Source organism: Anomaloglossus baeobatrachus, chromosome 1, assembly GCF_048569485.1.
Source record: "Anomaloglossus baeobatrachus isolate aAnoBae1 chromosome 1, aAnoBae1.hap1, whole genome shotgun sequence".
NCBI lineage: Eukaryota > Metazoa > Chordata > Amphibia > Anura > Aromobatidae > Anomaloglossus > Anomaloglossus baeobatrachus.
In genome coordinates, this window is record NC_134353.1 from 54032318 (window position 1) to 54055035 (window position 22718).

The window sequence follows — 22718 nt, forward strand, 5'->3', positions numbered from 1 at the left end:
TATAAGTGATTACACTATTTTATTCTTCGATTCGGTGTGATTACAGCGATGCCAGATTTATATCTTTTTGTTTCATGTTTGGCTACTATTGCACAATAAATTGCATGGTCCATTATCTCATGTTACCTTAGTGAATTTGAAAATTTTACAATTATAGCAACATTTTTGTGGTTAAAATATATTTTTTAATTTTCAGAGCTCAACTTTATACAATTCTGTGAGGCACCTGAAAGTCCAAGATACTCACCAAACATCTAGATAAATTCATTGAGGAGTCTAGTTTCCAAAGTGGGGTCACTTGTGGGGGATCTCCACTGTTTAGTCACCACAGTGGCTTTGCCAATGTTACATGGCACCCAGTAACCATTCCAACGAAATCTGCACTCAAATATGGCGTTCCTTCCCTTCAATTTGCACTGTGCCTCAAAAGTAGTTTTCAACCACATCTGGGGTATTGGCATACTCAGGAGAAATTGCACAACAAATTGTATGGTGTATTTTCTCCTGTTACCCTTGTGAAAATTAAAGATTTGAGGTTACATATACAGTTAGGGGGCAAAAATGTATTCTTTTTATTTTCATGGCTCAACATTATAACATTCTGTGAAGCACCTGGGAGTTCAAGGTGCTCACTAAACATCTATATAGATTTCCTGGGGTTCCTAAATGGGGTCATTTGTGGGGGTACTCCACTACTTACGCACATCAGGGGCTCTCCAAATGTGACATGGCATCCGCTGTCTATTCCAGACGTTTGTGCTCTAAAATTCAAATAGCGCTCCTCCCTTCCGAGCCCAGCCTTGCTCCCAAACAGTAGGTTTCCACCATACATGTGGTATCTGCCAACATAGGGGAAATTGCAGAACAAATTGTATGGTGCATTTTTTCTTGTCACCCTTGTGAAAATGCAAAATTTGGATTTAAAGTAACATTTTTCTGGAAAAAAGTAAATTTTTTATTTTTTTTCTTCCACATTGCTTTAGTTTCTGTGAAGCACCTAAAGGGTTAATAAACTTGTTGGATGTGGTTTTGAGTAGTGTGAGGGGTGCAGTTTTTAGTATGGTGTCACTTTTGGGTATTTTCTGTCACGTACTGTAGGTCTCTCAAAGTTACTTCAAATGTGATGTGGTCCCTAAAAAAAATGGTTTTGTAAATTTTGTTGGAAAAATTTGGTGATAAACTTTAAAGTCTTCTGTCTTTCTAGCAAGATAAAATTATGTTTCAAAAATTGCTCTGATGTAAAGTAGATATGTGGGAAATGTTATTCATTAACTATTTAGTGTGACAACTCAGATTTAAGGGCATAAAAATTCAAAGTTTGAAAATTGCTAAATTTTCACCAAATTTCTGTGTTGTTCCACAAATAAACAAAAAAAAATGGTCTAAAGTTACCACTAACATGAAGTACAATATTTCAGGAAAAAAACACCTGAGAATCACTGGGATCCGTTGCAGCGTTCCAGAGTTATAACTTCACTGGTCAGTATTGAAAAAAAATGGCCTCGTCAAGAAGGCGAAAACCAGGCTGGGTGGTAAAGTCGTTAAATACTGTAAAAAGTATACAAAAAGAGTAACAATTTTTTTAATAAAAAAATCAAAAGTTCGAATTAAACAATTAAAAAAAATACACATATTTTGTATCAGAAATCTATCAAAATCTAAAATAAATGAATACAATCGGTACAGCGTAAGGAGAAAAAAAATCTAAACTCCAGAATTACCTTTTTTAGGTCGCTGCTACATTGCAATAATAGACTATCAAAATATCGAATCTACCCTACAATGTTATCAGCAAAAATGTCAGCTCAGGATGCAAAAAATAAGCCCTCACTGAGCCCTATATATCAAACAATAAAAACATTACATTGTGGAATATTTTTCACCAGTTAAATAAAAAAAAAAAACTACAAATGTTTGGTATCTACGTTCTCGTACTGACCTGGGGAATTATATTGCCAGGTCAGTTTTACCATATAGCGAACATAGTAAATAAAAAAAACACCAACAAAAATTAAGGAATTGCATTTGTTTTGCAATTTTAACACATTTGGAATTTTTTTTCCCATTTTCCAGTACACTATATGGTAAAATGAATGGTATCATTCAAAAGTACAACTCGTCATGCAAAACAACAAGCCCTAGTACAGCTGTATTGATAGAGAAATAAAGAAGTGAAGTGATTAAATGCATTGCAACAAATAAGTAGAGTACTGACACTTGATAAGAGAATTTTAGATAAATGAATTTCTTCTTTATTTAAACGGATTTTCTGTTTAGTTAAATGATGGATAGATAGATATATCAGATTTTTCCTGTGCCTCCCCCATACTCTGGAACGCTCTACCTCAGCATATCAGACTCTCCCCTACCGTGGAAAGCTTCAAGAGGAACCTCAAGACCCACCTCTTCCACCAAGTCTACAACCTACAATAGCCCTCAGTCCAGTAGACCACTGCGCAACCAGCTCTGTCCTCACCTATTGTACCATCACCCATTCCCTGTAGACTGTGAGCCCTCGCGGGCAGGGTCCTCTCTCCTCCTGTAGACTGTGAGCCCTCGCGGGCAGGGTCCTCTCTCCTCCTGTACCAGTCTGTTTTGTACTGTTAATGATTGTTGTACGTATACCCTCTTTCACTTGTAAAGCGCCATGGAATAAATGGCGCTATAATAATACATAATAATATATCAAATCAATGAATAGTCCCATATAAAAATTCTTATCTATTAAATTTATGGGTGGATTTTGTATCTTTCAGTAAAGAAATTACCGTAATTCTCAAAGAAAGATTAAAAACACAGTGAGTATTAAAATTACCAGATCAGTGATTTATAGAATCATTCAATTTTATAACTGTACTATGATTAAACAGTGTGACAATGCCCAGAGAAAGGAAGTTACAGAAGAATATCATTATTTCTAATATCACAAAAAATCATAACAGTGGTTTCGCACACTGAGGGGGAGATTTACTAAGCAAAATGAATGATTTTACATATCTTGCACTACATTTATTATATATTTTAGACAATTTTGCTCTACATCTGGCAAGGAGTCTGGCTTAGCAGCAACGTTTTGTGAGTGAGATAATGAGCATAAACTAAAGGGTACTTTACACGCTGCTATCTCGCTAGCGAGATCGCAAGCGATCGTACCCACCCCCGTCGTTTGTGCGACACGGGCAAATCGCTGCCCGTGGCGCACAACCTCGTTAGTCCCCGCAACACGGGCTTACCTGCCCTGCGACGTCGCTCTGGCCGGTGAACCGACTCCTTTCTAAGGGGGCGGTTTGTGCAGTGTCACAGCGACGTCACACGGTAGGCGTCCAATAGAAGCGGTGGGCTGGAGATGAGCGGGACGTAACATTCCACCCACCTCCTTCCTTCCACATTGCTGGCGGGACGCAGGTAAGGAGATGTTCATCGCTCCTGCGGTGTCACACATAGCGATGTGTGATGCCGCAGGAACGACGAACAACATCGCTTATAAGCAGACAATGATTTTTGGTTTCAGGACGATCTCTCCACGGCAAACGATTTTGACCTATTTTGCGATCGTTTAAGGTCACTCGTAGGTATCACACACTGCGATCTCGTTAATGAAGCCGGATGTGCGTCACAAACACCGTGACCACGACAATAATTCACTAACGATATTGCAGCGTGTAAAGCCCCCTTAAGATTTGCAATTGTGTCCCCAAACTTTGGCACAAATCACTGGAGTAATATAATCTCACAGGTGGGGTACCAGACTAGATGGTCCAAACATGCACCCAGCATGAACCACATGGTACACAAATTTGGCACATTTTCAAACTGTTTATTCTCAGTTTGTAAAATCTAAATGTCGCGGGCGGAGGGGCCGCGCTCGCTACGCTCGGGTCCGGGGCTGCTGCTGCTCGGTGGCTCTAGCGTTGGCAGGGAGCAGCTAGGATGTTGGTTCCCCCTCCGTGGGTAGGGGTTGGTGATTCCGGGGCCTGGTGGTGTAACGGGGAGGCTGGAAGGCTGGGGTGCAGGGGCAGCACGGCGCGGTGGCGGGGTGGCACTGTGGTACTCACTCAGGCACAGATTCACAGAGTCTCTGGTAAACCAAACTGCTGGATGGACGGGTCCCGCAGCTGGCTGCAGTGTCTTTGCTCTCCCCGGACAGGTTGATGGTGGCTGTCTTTCCCTGCACCTGTGTAGAATGAGTTGACTTCGATGGTTTCCCAACGGTAGTCCGCTCCCCAGCGTATATGTACCGAAGGAGCCCGTTTTGCCCGCAGGCGCTGGCCCTTGGATCTCGAGCCTATGGCAGTGGCTTTTTATCCTCACTGTGTGGACTGTTGCCTTCTGTCGGGTCTTGGGTGTTAGGAAACCCCTGGTGTTCCGGTCACTCTCGGATTTGACCGTTCTCGGCGGCTCCCAGCCTAGTTGGGGTCCGATGGCCCTGCCTTTGTGCTTAGCTTCACTCCGCTCCCCGGTTCAGTACCGGCGGGCCACTGCCCGACCCCGGTCCTACGGTCCTCAGAGGTCCACTAACTCCTGCAGATGGCCACCACCGTCTGCCGACCTTACTGACAGTGCCTGGGCTCCTACCCAGACACTAGCAGTTTCTCCACTCCACTTGAACTCCAAACTCTAACTAGACTCAACTGAACTACTTTTTCCCGCCTCCAGGCCTGTGAACTCCTCGGTGGGTGGGGCCAACCGCCTGGCTCCGCCCCACCTGGTGTGGACATCAGACCCTGAAGGGAGGCAACAAGGATTTTGTTTGACTGATGTAAACTATCCAGGGGAGGGGGTGTGTGTGATGTTATGTCTGTGACTACCTGGCTAGTCCAGGGCGTCACATTCCCCCTTGGTGAAATGCAGACCGTCCTTGGGCTGCCCGTCCATCACCAGTTTTATTTCTGCAAAATATAAGTTAACATGGAAAAACGTTTAACATAAGCATATTTTTCATTCTTCCCTTACGGGAGGCTTTTCTCTTAAACGTTACTTAATGGCATAAAAACATTTTTATTACTAACGGACGGGTCAATGTTCTTCTGCTCCCCCACCCAAGCAACCTACACCTTGATGCTGCCCCTAAGAAACGGGCAGCAACCCTTTACACCAGTCCTGGTCCAGGTTACCCGAGCGGGAACGGGTACGGTGTCTCGCACCCGGCTGTCATTTCAGGGGAGCCCACGTCCAGGGGGACCCCTGACCCCCGGAGGATGGTCACCGGTCCTGGTGGTGACCGGACCATAGCCTGCTCTGCTGCGGGTCCTTCCTCCAATCTGCCTCTCTGGAGGCTGCAATGGAAAACGGCCCACAAATTATTTACAAGACCACAAGTTTGTGGTTGGCCTGCAAGTTCTCGGCCTTGTTCATGAGTAGTTCCTCATGTGGGCTGTTTCGGGGTAGTTGTATGGCAGACAAAGAATAAACATACTGATGGTCCCAACGGGGACAACTTTCTCCTTTTACAGACGGTATAAATCAGGTAAGTCATTCGGATCATTGATGTTCATTCATTCAGCTATTTACACAATCAACATGCTGCACCCCTAGATGGTAGGTTCCCTATACCTAAGCGGGGGCCTACCTAGGTTGGGGCGTGTGGACCTTCGGGGAACAATGTCGCTAGTAGCGGGCGATGGGATAGGGGAGACAATCGGTTCCTCTTCCCGTATGGCAGGTATGGCAGTTGGAGACCTACGTGGGCTTGGTATATGTGCATCCCTGGGCACTGGTTCAAGCGGTTCACTGGCGGTTATTTCTGTTTCCATTTCTTCCACGTGTTCTGGGAACATTATCACCGGAACAATCACCGCGCTGTTCTGCATAGGCCAGTCTGCTGGAAAGTCACCCATCACGGTGTGGATCACCTCTTTTTCCTTTTTCCCGTTCGGTATGGGAACCAGAGCTTCGTTTGCCAATCTCAACGGGTGTGGGCACCTCTTCAGGTGGTCCCTGGAAACTGTAGCCGAGGTTTTCCCCTGGTCGCGACTAATCAGATAAGTCTTCTCGTTCTCCCATTCGGTGGGCTGTATGACGTACGGGGTTTTCTCCCACTGGTCATCAAGCTTATGGGTTCTTCTCTTCTGTTTCAGCACTACATCCCCGGGCTCAAAGGGAACGGCTGGAGCCTGCCTGTTGAAGCACTGTTCTTGTTTTTCTCGGCTTTGACGCAGATTCTTCTCCACATATTCCTGGACCCGTCGATACTGTGCTTGCTGCCGGGTATCCCAATCGGCAGTCGAAGAGAGGGCTTCTGGAACCTCCAAGTCCATTTCCAGGTCCACCGGCAGCCGGCCCGGTCGGGCTGTCATCAGATACGCCGGTGTGCAATTGGTAGAACCACAGGGGATGTTATTGTACATGTCTACCAGGTCAGGCAGCTTCTCCTGCCACAGGTTCCGCTCTTCCAACGGTAGTATCTTGAGGAGATCCAGAACCAGGTGGTACATCTTCTCACACATCCCATTAGTCTGGGCATGGTATGGCGTGGTCCTGATTTTCTTACAACCGTATAATTGGCAGAACTCTTGAAACACCTCTGCTTCGAAGGCCGGACCCTGGTCTGTAAGCACCCTTTCTGGGTATCCGTGCGGTCGACAAAAGTAGGCTTGGAATGCCCTAGCTGCAGTACGGCTGGTCAGATCTTTGACTGGAACAACCACCATGAATCTTGAGACGATGGTCAAGGCATAGGTGTACCCACTTTGGCTAGGTGTGAGCTTGACGTGGTCCAGGGCGACCAACTCCAGCGGTTGATGGGTAATGATTGGTCGTAGAGGGGCTTTCTGGCTGGCTTCCTCCCTTCTTCTCAGTGTATAGGGACCACACTCTCGGCACCAGGCCTCTACAGACTCCCGCATCCCACTCCAATAGAACCGCTCTCTCCACAGCATCCCCAGCTTCTTCCACCCAAAGTGCCTGGCACCATCATGGTAAGCTTGTAGAGCTTTGGGCACGTTAGCCTGAGGAACCACCAGCTGGCGAACCTTCTCATGAGTCTTCGGGTTGATCAGCTCCCGATACAGTTTCCCTTGGTGCAGGTACAGCCGGGCTCGTTCTTTCCACAGCCGCTGGGCCTCAGAGGGAGCTGCAGGATCCATTCCGGAGGAGCCTTGCTCAATCATGGTCTTGACCAGCTGGACGGCAGGCGCCTGGTCTTGGGCTTCTTGCCATCCCTGACTGGGTAGTGGGTTCAGGTTCACCTGTTGCTGTTTGACATATAGTTTTTCGACCGGTGGCCGATGGAACGCGGGCAACTCGATTTCTTCGGGGTCATCATCTTCCGACCCCCCATCCGGCAGGTGGGGCATTCGGAATAACGCGTCCGCGTTGGTGTTCTTGTGGCCGGCTCGGTACTTGATAGTGAAGTCATAGTTTGATAGTCTAGCCACCCACCGTTGCTCCAGAGCGCCCAGCTTAGCCATGTCCAGATGGGTCAACGGATTGTTGTCCGTATAGGCAGTGAACTTTGCCGCCGCGAGGTAATGTCGAAACCTCTCGGTGATTGCCCACACCAGGGCCAGGAACTCAAGCTTGAAGGAGCTGTAATTTTTGGGGTTCCTTTCCGTGGGTCGGAGTTTTCTGCTGGCGTAGGCGATAACCTTTTCTTTCCCGTCCTGGACCTGGGACAGGACTGCCCCTAAGCCCACATTGCTGGCATCAGTGTAGAGGACGAATGGGAGGCTGTAGTCGGGGTACGCCAGGATTTCTTTTCCTGTCAAGGCCGTCTTCAGCTGGTGAAAGGACTCTTCATGCTTCTCCTCCCACACAAACGGGGATCCAGGGGCTCTGCTACTCCTGGTCTGTCCCACGAGGAGGTCTTGCATGGGTGCAGCCATCTTCGTGTACCCCTTGATGAAGCGGCGATAATAGCCCACCAGGCCCAGGAACTGTCTCACCTCTCTCACTGAGGTCGGCCTTGGCCAGTCCTGGATAGCCGTGATCTTCTCGGGATCTGGGGCGACACCTTCGGCGCTCACCACATGTCCGAGGTACTGTACCCTAGGCTTCAGTAGGTGGCACTTGGAGGGCTTCAGCTTCATCCCATACTTGGCAAGGGATGCGAACACTTCAGTCAGGTGCTCCAGGTGGGCCTCGTACGTCTGGGAGTATACGATCCCATCATCTAGATACAAGACAGTTTCGAAATTGAGATGTCCCAGGCAGGACTCCTTGAGCCGTTGGAAGGTTCCAGGGGCATTACATAGCCCAAACGGCATGCTGTTGAACTCGCAGAGTCCCATGGGAGTGGCGAATGCAGTCTTCTCGCGGTCCTCTGGTGCGACCGCCAACTGACAGTATCCGCTGGTAATGTCAAGGGTAGAGAAGAAGTTAGCAGTTTTCAGCGCAGCTAGCGACTCTTCGATACGGGGGAGAGGATAGGCATCTTTATGCGTTATCTGGTTGATCTTCTGGTAATCCACACACATTCTCATGGTGCCATCCTTCTTCTTCACCAGTACCAGTGGAGCTGCCCAGGGACTACAACTATCCCGAATGACCCCTGCCTCCTTCAGGTTCCTCAACATGTCCTTGGCGCATTGATAGTGTGCTGGCGGGATGGGCCTATACCTTTCTTTGATAGGTGGATGTATGCCTGTAGGGATATGGTGTTAAACCACTTTAATCCTCCCAAAATCTAATGGGTGCTTGCTGAAAACCTGTTCATACTCCTGTACTACCCTGTATACCCCCTCTTTGTGATGCGTGGGTGTAGCTTCAGTGCCTACATGCAGTTCCTGGCACCACTCCTCTTACTGTTCGGAGGGTATATGGTTACTGGCAGGGGGTGCAGAGGCAGAAGGGGCGGCTTCATGAATGGTGTGAGGGTCTAGGGTAAGCAGCTTGGCAAGGGTAGCGTAACGGGGAAGCCTAACTTCTTCCTCCCCACAATTCAGCACTCTCGCAGGCACTCTCCCCTTTTTGACGTCAACCACCCCTCTGGCCGCCATCACCGTGGGCCAGTGCTCAGAAGGCGTGGGCTCCACCATCGCCGGGTAGTCGCTCCCCTGGGGGCCTACTGCTGCCCTGCACCAAATCATCACCTCGCTTCTGGGTGGCACCACCAAGGAGGCCACATCCATCACCCTTACTCCACCAATCTCTCCACCTGTCGAATTCACTTGTTGCCGATGTAGGAGGGCCCGGATGTCACGCTGTACTGCCCTCTGTCGGCCTCCTCCTGCAGTGGCGGCCAGCTGCTGCAACAAACTCAGCACCTCACTCATACAATGCTTCATCACATTAGTCCCTAGAATTACTTTTGGGTTATGGTCACTGGGTTCATTCAGCACCACAATCATTCCTTGGTGTTTTAGCTCTGCACGTCCCACAGTCAGGGCCACTTGTTTATATCCCACCTGGGTCAGAGGGAGTCTATTGGCCGCGACAAGGGTCAGGCTATCATCGGGGGGGCAAGTTCACCATTACCCCAATACTGCTGGTACAATGTATAGGGCATAGTGGTTACCTGTGATCCAGTGTCCAATAGGGCCATGAGCGGGATGCCGTCCACTGCCAGAGGAATGATGGGGCGAGCTCCAACGTACCGGTCTCGCCAATCAGGGGGGCCATTGGGGTCTACTCCTGAAGATTGGCCCTTGGCCCCAGGGGTTGCTCGTTTAACGGGCATCGCCTGGAGTAGTGGCCAGGCTTGTTGCACCTGTAACAAATAGGAGGCCCATACCGCGAGTCATTGGTCCTTCTCTGCTGCATCCAGGGGACGTCCTCTGGGCTGTCGGCGACCTGGATCTTCCCTGGGGGCTTGCCTCTCGTCGGAAGCTGGAGTGCGGCGAGGATCTTGGCTAGGTCTCCATCCATGCGGCGGACCTGGGCAGCCAACTCCTCCATCATCCCAACGGGCGCTGCAGGGGCCGATAGAGCCAGGAGAGGAGGTGCCACCGAGATGGGGGTGGTTTCAGCCGGCCATGGGGCCGCCTCAGGAACGTCTGGTGTTGGGACTTGCAGGGCATTGATTGCCCGCTCTTTCAATACTGCAAAGTCCAGATCGGGGTGTTCCAGGGCCCACAGCCGTAGCTGCTTGCGGTCTTCCGTGGGCCCCAGCCCTTGCAGGAATTGTTCTACTAGCATCTTGTTGCTGTCCACATCGTTAATAGTGTCCACCCGCTTCAGCGCACGGAGGGCTGTTTGCAAGTGCAAGGCATAGTCTCTTATATTGTCCGCAGGCCGCTGTCGGCACTGTTAAAACTGCATCCGCAATTCCGCCTCCGTGCGGGTCTCAAAAGCGGTCTGGAGTTTCTCAAAAATGGTAGTCACTGAGGCCCAGTCCGCGTCGGTCCAGGTCTCCGTCTCCTGCTCAGCCGCGCCGGTTAGCTGCCCTAATACTACCGCCACCCTTTGCCTGCCAGTCAGGGCATACAAATCGAGAACCGGGCTAATCTTTTTACGGAATGCCTGCAAAGCATCAGGCTTCCCATCGTATTGCGGTAGTCAGGCAGCACCAGGCACATAGGGCAGGGAGATCGGCATTACCTGGGCGACCGCTGGACCCACGGCCTCCCCCGCTCTTGCGGCAAGAGCAAGGGCTGCCCCATTTCCGTCTGCGGGCGCCGCTGCGGCTGCGACCACCACTCCTCCAACGGCTCCATCGGGCGCAGACATCTTTTTCCCGTCTCCCCTTGGTTCTTTCCAGCACTTCCCTCTTCTGGGGGCGGGGCTTCACTTTTGCGCCTTCCCTGCTCGGGGAAGACGCTCGAGTGGGAAATCTTCGCACCCAAGATGGCGGAACTTCAAATTTTTTGGCCGCCGGCGACTGCAAGGCGCACTTCTACCGGTAGGTAGATTGGTTCTGTCCCTGTTCGTGACGCCAAGTTGTCGCGGGCGAAGGGGCCGTGCTCGCTACGCTCGGGTCCGGGGCTGCTGCTGCTCGGTGGCTCGAGCGGTGGGCCGGACCCGGGGACTCGAGCAGCGCTCCTCGCCCACGAGTGAAAAGGGGGGTGGTTTGTTTGGGGAGATAGTTCCTGACGCCACCCACGGGTCGTGGTGATAATGGGCACCACCGCTGCTGGTGACGGGGATCCCGGGAGCAGCTAGGATGTTGGTTCCCCCTCCGTGGGTAGGGGTTGGTGATCCCGGGGCCCGGTGGTGTAACGGGGAGGCTGGAAGGCTGGGGTGTAGGGTTGCAGGGGCAGTGCAGCGCGGTGGCGGGTGGCACTGTGGTACTCACTCAGGCACAGATTCACAGAGTATCTGGTAAACCAAACAGCTGTATGGATCGGTCCCGCAGCCGGCTGCAGTGTCTTTGCTCTCCCCGGACAGGTTGATGGTGGCTGTCTTTCCCTGCACCTGTGTAGAATGAGTTGACTCCGATGGTTTCCCAATGGTAGTCCGCTCCCCGGCGTATATGTACCGAAGGAGCCCATTTTGCCCGCAGGCGCTGGCCCTTGGATCTCTAGCCTATGGCGGTGGCTTTTTATCCTCACTGTGTGGACTGTTGCCTTCTGTCGGGTCTTGGGTGTTAGGAAACCCCTGGGGTTCCAGGCACTTCTCGGATTTGACCGTTCTCGGCGGCTCCCAGCCTAGTTGGGGTCCGATGGCCCTGCCTCTGTGCTTAGCTTCACTCCGCTGCCCGGTTCGGTACCGGCGGGCCACCGCCCGACCCCAGTCCTACGGTTCCGCAGAGGTCCACTAACTCCTGCAGATGGCCACCACCGTCTGCCGACCTTGCTGACAGTGCCTGGGCTCCTACCCAGACACTAGCAGTTTCTCCACTCCACTTGAACTCCAAACTCTAACTAGACTCAACTGAACTACTTTTTCCCGCCTCCAGGCCTGTGAACTACTCGGTGGGTGGGGCCAACCGCCTGGCTCCGCCCCACCTGGTGTGGACATCAGACCCTGGAGGGAGGCAACAAGGATTTTGTTTGACTGATGTAAACTATCCAGGGGAGGGGGTGTGTGTGATGTTATGCCTGTGACTACCTGGCCAGTCCAGGGCGTCATATAAACATTTGACAGTTTTAGAAAATGTGCCCTAATTTTTTTTTTATTTTTTTTTTAAAGGGAACCTGCCATTTTGGTAACTATTATTTGTCTACAGATGTACAGTTAATCTGCCAGTAAACACCATTAAAGGGTCAGCACAGAAAGACTGTTAAAACCACGTGCAGATGTTCTGTACACGCTTGGCGTGGCCAAACATTTACATGTACCATCCCACCTGCTTGTTTTCTATCCATTTCTTCCTTTGCTCTTGCTTTATGAAGTGAGAGCTGTCAATCAAAGAAGAGGTGAGGGATGAGCTAGAGAGAAAACAAGTAGATGGAAATATCCACTTAAATGTTTGGCCACAGCAAGGATGCACAGAGTGCCTGTATTTGGTTTGATCGGTTATTCTGTGAGTCGCTTTATAATAATGTTAGGCCTCTTTCACACGTCCGTGCATTTAACGCACGTGTGTAACGGTCCGAGGGGCAGGTTAGTATGTTTGTCCGTGTGTGTGTTCCGTGTAGTGTTCGTGTGCTATCCATTTGAAATCTGGATAGCACACAGACTCCATGAACTTGTATACTTACCTGTCTCAAGTGCTGCTGTTACTTCGGGGTCCGCGATCAGTGCAGTAAATATGCATGAGCATAATGAGCGAGACCTGGGAGCAACAGAGAGGCAGAGACAGGTAAGTATAAAAATTATTTTTTTTAAGGGACAGGTGTTTTCTCCGGTACGTGTCACATTGATGTCACACGGATTACATCAGAGTGCGTTCCGCGTGACACCCGTGATACCTGCAGAAAACAGACATGTCACTGTATGGAGCAAATGGATACGCATGTGCTCCACATGGACACACGGTCTGTATAAAAACACGGACACGTGCGCAAACCCATTGAATTTATTGGGTCTAGTGCGTCAGTGTCTCCGGTACATGTGGAAATGGACACTACACGTACTTGAAACATGGACGTTTGGAGGAGGCCTCAATCTGCCTTACTGGATGCACAGCTAGAGGTAGAAAATTAGTTTATATCAGACCTGGGCAAGGGGCGGCCCGCGGGCCACATCCGGCCCGCCTACTCTCTGTGACCGGCCCGCCTGGCTCAGGGCGTCCTTGCTGGCCGGTCACTGATGAGAGCAATCTGACCTGTTGTCCGGAGCTCCAGGCGCGTGGTCAGATTGCCCTCATCAGTGCCCGGGCAAATGCCGGGGCCCTGGAGAGCCGGGGGGCCCACTCGGCCTCGTCAGTTCTGGTGACCCTTGGCCAGGGCCCACTCACCTTAGTTCTGCTGCCCCCGGGCCAAGTCCGGGGACCGCAGTCCTCGGCAAGAATCTGCAGCGCCGTCCCTTTAAGGCGCAAAGACTTCCTGGTTGAACTTCATCTGTGGGCGGAGCTACCGGCCGGCGCCCTGCTCATCCCACAGATGAGAGTTGCAGTGCCAGCCAGCGACCCCCAGCACAGTGCTTCTTTCCGGCTCTGTGTGCCCCCTCTCCGCCGTGACCTGAGCGGTATGTGCCCTCCCCACCCCCCGATTTATGGGCCCTGGTGAGCTGTATGGGCTCTTCTCCCCCCCTAGGTGTATTCCCTGCAAACCCCCCCCCCCGGTGCCGTATGTGCTGGGCCCCAGAGCCGCGTGTGTGTCTGTCTGTATGTATATATGCAGCAGAGCTATGTGTGTATGTATGTAGCAGAGCTATGTGTGTATGTATGTAGCAGAGCTATGTGTGTATGTATGTAGCAGAGCTATGTGTGTATGTATGTAGCAGAGCTATGTGTGTATGTATGTATATATGTAGCAGAGCTATGTGTGTATGTATGTATATATGCAGCAGAGCTATGTGTGTATGTATGTAGCAGAGCTATGTGTGTATGTATGTATGTAGCAGAGCTATGTGTGTATGTATGTATATATGCAGCAGAGCTATGTGTGTATGTATGTATATATGCAGCAGAGCTATGTGTGTATGTATGTAGCAGAGCTATGTGTGTATGTATGTAGCAGAGCTATGTGTGTATGTATGTAGCAGAGCTATGTGTGTATGTATGTAGCAGAGCAATGTGTATGTATGTATATATGTAGCAGAGCTATGTGTGTATGTATGTAGCAGAGCTATGTGTGTATGTATGTAGCAGAGCTATGTGTGTATGTAGCAGAGCAATGTGTATGTATGTATATATGTAGCAGAGCTATGTGTGTCTGTATGTAGCAGTGCTATGTGTGTATGTATGTAGCAGAGCTATGTGTGTATGTATGCAGCAGAGCTATGTGTGTCTGTATGTAGCAGTGCTATGTGTGTATGTATGTAGCAGAGCTATGTGTGTATGTATGTAGCAGAGCTATGTGTGTATGTATGTAGCAGAGCTATGTGTGTATGTATGTAGCAGAGCTATGTGTGTCTGTATGTAGCAGAGCTATGTGTGTCTGTATGTAGCAGTGCTATGTGTGTATGTAGCAGTGCTATGTGTGTATGTATGTAGCAGAGCTATGTGTGTATGTATGTAGCAGAGCTATGTGTGTATGTATGTAGCAGAGCTATGTGTGTCTGTATGTAGCAGAGCTATGTGTGTCTGTATGTAGCAGTGCTATGTGTGTATGTAGCAGTGCTATGTGTGTATGTATGTAGCAGAGCTATGTGTGTATGTATGTAGCAGAGCTATGTGTGTCTGTATGTAGCAGTGCTATGTGTGTATGTAGCAGTGCTATGTGTGTATGTATGTAGCAGAGCTATGTGTGTATGTATGTAGCAGAGCTATGTGTGTCTGTATGTAGCAGAGCTATGTGTGTCTGTATGTAGCAGTGCTATGTGTGTATGTAGCAGTGCTATGTGTGTATGTATGTAGCAGAGCTATGTGTGTATGTATGTAGCAGAGCTATGTGTGTATGTATGTAGCAGAGCTATGTGTGTCTGTATGTAGCAGTGCTATGTGTGTATGTAGCAGTGCTATGTGTGTATGTATGTAGCAGAGCTATGTATGTAGCAGAGCTATGTGTGTATGTATGTAGCAGAGCTATGTGTGTATGTATGTAGCAGAGCTATGTGTGTATGTATGTAGCAGAGCTATGTATGTATGTAGCAGAGCTATGTGTGTCTGTAGCAGAGCTATGTGTGTCTGTAGCAGAGCTATGTGTGTCTGTATGTATGTAGAAGAGCTATGTGTGTCTGTATGTATGTAGCAGAGCTATGTGTGTCTGTATGTAGCAGAGTTATGTGTGTGTGTAGCAGAGCTATGTGTGTCTGTAGCAGAGCTATGTGTGTCTGTAGCAGAGCTATGTGTGTCTGTATGTATGCAGCAGAGCTATGTGTGTATGTATGTAGCAGAGCTATGTGTATGTATGTAGCTGAGCTATGTATGTAGCAGAGCTATGTGTGTATGTATGTAGCAGAGCTATGTATGTAGCAGAGCTATGTGTGTATGTATATATCAGAGCTATGTGTGTATGTATGTAGCAGAGCTATGTGTGTATGTATGTAGCAGAGCTATGTATGTATGTAGCAGAGCTATGTGTGTCTGTAGCAGAGCTATGTGTGTCTGTAGCAGAGCTATGTGTGTCTGTATGTATGCAGCAGAGCTGTGTGTCTGTAGGCATGTATAATGTGTATCTATGTATGTCAGTGTATATAGCTGTATAGATGTGTCCGTTCTATATGTATTTTTGTGAGTTTGTCTTTAAATATGTATGTGTACGTATGTGTGTCTGCGTGTTGATGGGGCCCACTGGGATTCTTCCGCCCGGGGCCCACAAAAACCTGGAGCCGGCCCTGACCCTCATCACACGCTGCGTGTCGGGTGGGAAACAGAGGACAGATCCTGAAGCTCCGCACAGTGTAGGCAGCGGAACGCAGGAATCTCTCCTCTGTTCCTTGCAAGACACTTTTCTCTGTGACACACGCGCGCCCTGATATCGTCAGTACGGCGCGCGTGTGTCATTTGAAAAGTTCCCGCCCGGCAGGAGAAGCTGCAGAGGCGGGGGCCGTATGGAGAGAGGCAGCGGCGGGGGCTCCTAGGAATACAGCGTCGGCGCAGCCTGGCCATGTGAAGGAGAAGCAGCTGAGCGGGGGGCTCGTACGGAGGTGTCTGAGGACGGGAACGATAAGAAGAGAGGTGAGTGGTTACTAGTAACCTGCGGGGACAATGGGAGCGGGCAGGCGGGGGGCTGGGGGAGAGGGGTAACTTTTGACAAATATTTGGGGTGTAGTGGTTTAGTATATGGGAATATAGTTTTACAGGTGTGGTATATGGGGGGGGTGTAGTGGTGTAGTTTTATAGGTGTGTAGTGGTGTAGTATAATACAGGTGTATATAGGAGTGTAGTATAATACTACACCCCTATATACACCTGTATTATACTACACCACTACACCCCTATATACACCTGTAATATACTACACCCCTATATACACCTGTATTATACTACACCCCTATATACACCTGTATTATACTACACCACTACACCCCTATATACACCTGTATTATACTACACCCCTATATACACCTGTATTATACTACACCCCTATATACACCTGTATTATACTACACCACTACACCCCTATATACACCTGTATTATACAGGTGTATATAGGGGTGTAGTATAATACAGGTGTATATAGGGGTGTAGTGGTGTAGTATATTACAGGTGTATATAAGGGTGTAGTGGTGTAGTATATTACAGGTGTAGTGGTGTAGAATAATACAGGTGTTTATAGGGGTGTAGTGGTGTAGTATAATACAGGTGTAGTATATAGGAGTGTAGTATAATACAAGTGTAGTATATAGGGGTGTAGTGATGTAGTATAATACAAGTGTAGTATATAGGGGTGTAGTGATGTAGTATAATACAAGTGTAGTATATAGGGGTGTAGTGATGTAGGTTATCACAGGTGTAGTATATAGTGATGTGCTGCAGTTTATTACAGGTGTAGTATATAGTGATGTAGCATATTACAGGTATATATAGGGGTGTAATGATGTAATATATAGTGGTATAGTATATAGAGGTGTAGTTTATTACAGGTGTAATGTATACTGATGTATATTACAGGTGTAGTATGTGGCGGGTGTAGTGATGTAGTATATGGGGATTGTGTGTGTATGTATAAATTGTGTGTATATATATTATACACGCACAGTATATATGCGTGTTTGTGTGTATATATATATATATATATATGTAGAACCGAGTTAATTATATTAGTCCGGCCCTCTAAAACCATCCCAATTTCTCATGCGGCCCCATGGGAAAATTAATTGCCCACCCCTGGTTTATATCCTCTCTGTAGCTGACCGCTTTCAGTCATAGAGGCGTGAACAAAATGGTTACAGTAATCTTTCACTATATTATAAGAGGCGGCTGAAATTACTCACCTTTCCTTTGATTGACAGCCTGTTCTGCACACACACTGGTCTCACATACTGAAGAGTAGGCTGTCAATCAAAGTGCCTGGAAATGATTACAACTGCCTCTCACAGTATAGTGAACAATGACTTTTAACCTCTCAGTGCATGCCTTTATGACTGGAAGCTATCGGCTACGGGAAGGATGTAAATTAATTATCTCCCTGTAGCAATTTTCGATGTGACTCATACCAAACTTACCTCCCCTGATGAAGCTCTGTTGAGCGACACGCGTTGGGCTGGTACCTCTTTCTGACACTTTCCATGACTTACGCTTTATTCTAAAGATAGGTGTTATCCCCTCTGAACCTCTTTGATATTTTTCTGGGTGCAGTATTGCTATTAGGGAATATTGGTCTTTCAGGGCTATTGTGATCCTCATTCATATACCCTTGTTCCCTGTTTCTGTACTGGTATGATTGTATTTTGCCGTTTGATTGTCTTGGCACTATAAGATTGGGCTCATGGGGTAACATCCTTGTTTCATATATTGCTATTGTACTGCTGTATTTATAATATTATATCTTTAGCGTTTACATTTATGCACTGAGTCTATGGGACAGATGTCCTTGTTTTTAATTGGTTTTATGGTGTTTTGCACTCATATGTTTATAAATAAAAAAAATTTGAATTAAAAATCCTTATTATTGTTCTTATATGGTGAGTTGAGTGCTCCTTGCCTACTTCTTGTTTCTCTATACATGTTTGGCTTTGGTAGGCTTGCACCCTCACCTTTTGATTTTGCTTGATTCTAGCTGTGCAGCCCTACTCCTTCTTGCTTCATACCAAACGTACTGACTCTGAGCAGCACATTTCTCTCCAGAATACCTTGATAACACTGGCTTACAAAATGTTACTTTTTTTGTGTTAAATGCATGAAATAGAGTTTTCTTATGGTAATTCGTCCCCTGATTGCAAATCTGCTTTAAATTTTGTTTTAATCGGCAGGGATTTTGAATAACCCATGTAAACAATTTTTCAATTTTTAATTTTTTTTATTTTTAACATAAATTACTCAATCAAAATTTTAGTTTTCTTTAATAATTTTTAAAAAATTGCTTTATTTTTTTAAATATTTAACTGCAGGAGCATCCATTTTTGGTCCCCAAGAGTAATCTTCGAGCATTTTTGGGCTCCATTTCCCTTTATAACAGTATTCAAGTAGCGCGATGTCTTAATGAAAACACTCCCCATGCTCGTTACTGACATTTCCAAGATTATCAGGGAAAAAATGTGAACGGGAGTCCAGGAAATGTATCTTGAGAGACATATTGACTCCAATTCTTTGTAAAGTTGTTATAACTCAGTCACAGGATCTCTATAGTGTGGTGCTTTGTGGTTGACAAGTAAGTTCACCACTAAGGGGTGCTTCACACACAGCGAGCTCGCTGCCGAGATCGCTGCTGAGTCACGCTTTTTGTGACGCAGCAGTGACCTCATTAGCGATCTCGCTGTGTGTGACAATGAGCAGCGATCTGGCCCCTGCTGCGAGATCGCTGCTCGTTACACACAGCCCTGGTTCGTTTTCTTCAAAGCCGCTCTCCCGCTGTGACACACAGATCGCTGTGTGTGACAGCGAGAGAGCGACAAATGAAGCGAGCAGGAGCCGGCATCTGACAGCTGAGGTAAGCTGTATCCAAGATAAACATCGGGTAACCAAGGTGGTTACCCGATATTTACCTTAGTTACGAGCCTCTGCAGCTCTCACGCTGCCTGTGCTGCCGGCTCCGGCTCTCTGCACATGTAGCTGCTGTACACATCGGGTTAATTAACCCGATGTGTACAGCAGCTAGGAGAGCAAGGAGCCAGCGCTAAGCAGTGTGCGCGGCTCCCTGCTCTCTGAACATGTAGCTGCATTACACATCGGGTTAATTAACCCGATGTGTACTGTAGCTATGGTAGGAGAGCAAGGAGCCAGCGCTCAGTGTGCGCGGCTCCCTGCTCCCTGCACACACAGCTGTGCGCTGGTAACTAATGTAAACATCGGGTAACCATACCCGATGTTTACCTTAGTTACCAGTCTCCGCAGCTTCCAGACGGCAGCTCCGTGCAAGCGCAGCGTCGCTTGCACATCGCTGCTGGCTGGGGGCTGTTCACTGGTCGCTGGTGAGATCTGCCTGTTTGACAGCTCACCAGCGACCATGTAGCGATGCAGCAGCGATCCTGACCAGGTCAGATCGCTGGTCGGATCGCTGCTGCATCGCTAAGTGTGAAGGTACCCTAAGGTCCAGGGTTTCCATGAAACTTGTGTCTTCTTGCACTTATCAAAGATGTAGTCTGTTGCCTCATCTTGCACGTGAACTTCCTGTCTACCCTGCTTATAAGTCCCGGTACGGGATTTAGTCCTTGCCTGAGTATTTTGTGCTGCTGGCTACCGAGTCACTTCTGGCTTGTTCCTGCTGCATGTTAGTTCTGTGCTCTGCATCATTACGGTTCAGCTGCCTCCAGTCGACGGTGCATTACCCTGATCCTGGCTGTGGCTCCCTTCCTTCAAGACTCCCAGGAGAAGAGCTAATACTGGACTTCCTTGGTCTGTAAGCACTAGTTTCTCAGTTAGTTTTCTGTGTACTTCATCCTGGACTCTATCTGTACAAGCTGTATGATGGACTTGAGTGGGATTCTGTTCAACCCTAGGAAGTACACTGTGAACTGTTTCTTTTTGTATGCACCTGCATATAACTTCTGGACTCTCATGTATTAGTGCTGTGCACACACCTGCATATAACTTCTGGACATTTCTCCACTTGTTTGCTGTACTTACTCCTGCATATTATTCGGGACATTTCACCACTTGTTTGCTGTGCTTATGCCTGCATATTATTTTGGACATTTCACCACTTGTATGCGGTGCTTACTCCTGCATACTGTATATATTCTGGACATTTCACCACTTGTTTGCTGTGCAATCCTGTATATTATTCTCGACTTTCACGTATTTGTTTGCTGTGTAATCCTATATCTATCTATATAATTGTTACATTAGCCTTGTGTCAAAATAAGTGTATTTCACAATGTCTTTTATTTGTGGCCCCACGTAAATTTCTTCCTTAATCTTGGCCTTGCTGATTTGTGGAAATGTGTTTTGAGGTATGCAAAATCCTCATCATCGCGATCCATCAAGTTAACAAAGTTCTTTATCAGTCCAAGTTTTATGTGGAATAATGGAAGCAAAACTTTTTCTAGAGCTACCAAAGGCTGATGCAGGACATTGTTTCTTTCAGGAGCCAAACTGTTTCTTGGTGGTCACTGTTATTGGAAAATGTTTTTCTGCGGTCTCTGCTGCTCCATTCATAGAGAAAACAACAAAACTTTATGTAGCCAAGCAGCAACCCAAGCACCAAGACTGTTACCTTCAGATCGCCACAAATGTTCCTTTTGTAGTTTTCGTAATGGATATTTGATAGCAGAAGGCAGATATTTCATTTTTTCAGACTTGCTGCATAAGTAAAAGGAACAGATGGATTTTTGCTGCTGTGCCGCCCCTGCAGCGGTCGAACCGCTCGGATCCGGGGGTGATTACTCGTGGCTCGAGGGTCTCCGGACTCGGGGGCTAGGGGCCACTCTCAAATGTGAAAAGGGGAGATTATTTACAGGGGACATATAGTTTGTGACACCACCCGTGGTGTGCGGTAACGGGGACTACTGGTCCTGCCGATGGGAGTACTGGGGTTGATGGAATGGGGGCAGCTAGATGATGTTTTCCTTACACGGGTAGGGAAGGCCTTGGAACCCTGGATGGTGGGGTGCAGGGGAGCGCAGGCTTGCTGGAAGCAGGGGATGACCACTCACTCAGGCCGGTTATCGTGCTGGATGATGTTTTGTAAAGTCATTACACACACATGCTGCAGGTGAACCAAAAGTCCCAGTGCACCACTACTGCTTGGGAAGGAGAGCACGTCCAGGTATCCACTCCCAATAGTATTGCTTTTGCTATGTCCCAATTTAGTCCGACCTCTCGGGAGCTTCGACTCCTTGGCCCCTCACACTATGAGGGCCACTACTTCACTTTTCTCCAACCCCCGGTCCCCTCTCTCTTTGAGAGTTTCTACTACACTTCCTCTCCCTTTGCCCCCCTGGAGCTCACTGACTTGTCACCTCCCACCAGTCTGCTTAACCCTTCGGTGGGCGGCCCTTTCCTCTCTAGACTTACCCACTGGCTTGTCTGTCCTGTACTGGTGTGAGTGTGGATTGGGGGTTTGAATGCGGTTGGTAGCAATACCACTGGGTGGAACCTGGAACCAAGGAGGGTGGGTTCTGCACTATAGGGACAGGAGTGCAGTTCCCTGTGACACCCTGACTAATGCAGGGGCGTCACACTGCCATTATACAGAAGTACCACTTTTAAACTGCTTTTTGAGGAGTCTATAAACACACTCAATTGAGGTCTGTTCTCTTGTCCCATTGCATATAGCAGAGAGTTTGCAGCATTGTAATAAACTATGTGCCCTTCCATTGAACATAAGTGTTCACACTCCCGCTGCCTGTGACGGAAAGAACATATTTTGGTCCCCTGCTCCAGCAAGTGCCAGTCAAAGAGCCTCAAAGCCAAAAACTCCATCGGATTCTTCAATAGATTCAGATCACGAACTAAATCATTTAGGTCATCCTGGTTTAGTTTGTAAGGCTCCCCACACTCATGGCCTAAAAGTTAGGATCTTCTCTTTCAACCATATTAGCGTCTGAATCTTCTTCCAAGGGACAAGATGTTGGAGTCAGGACTGACAGCTCCAAGCTTTGTGAGACCAGCTGAATCGCTGAAGGAATGCTTGGATATTTTACTGACTTTCTTGCTTTACTTTTTATTCTAGCATTCTTTGTCATACAGAAATGGCAATCTATACAATGGTCTCTTAGCTGCCTCCATACCACTATAACAGCAAGTGCCATGTACCTTGATTTACAATTGTGCCAACTTGTACGAATATGGGGGGACCAAAGTTTGTCTTGATCTCCAATTTTGCACTAAAAATACTGGAAATAACTTTTCTTCACCAGCGGCATTATACTTCTCTGTGATTTTAAGGTCACTTCACCACAAATATAGCAAAAGGTGATGGGGTGGTTTACAAAACTGCGTCACATGTTTAAAAAAATATAGGGAGATAAGGTATGCACACCAGTGACTATGCAAGGGGAATACATGAAATAGCAGAAACTGCTGTGTGAATACTGACATGAAAAATCCAATAGCTATATATAAGAATGAAATGTGAAAAATGGAACCTGCATTACTGCCATGAACATATGAATAAAGAGAAATTTAGCTACTGAATTGATCAATGCAATAGAGCCCCAACACTACGCCAAAGTATTTCTCTACGTTGGAGTCCCTAGCTTGTGTGTGTCCTCTCATGCAGTTAAAAAAACCTACCGTGTATGGGAAGCTG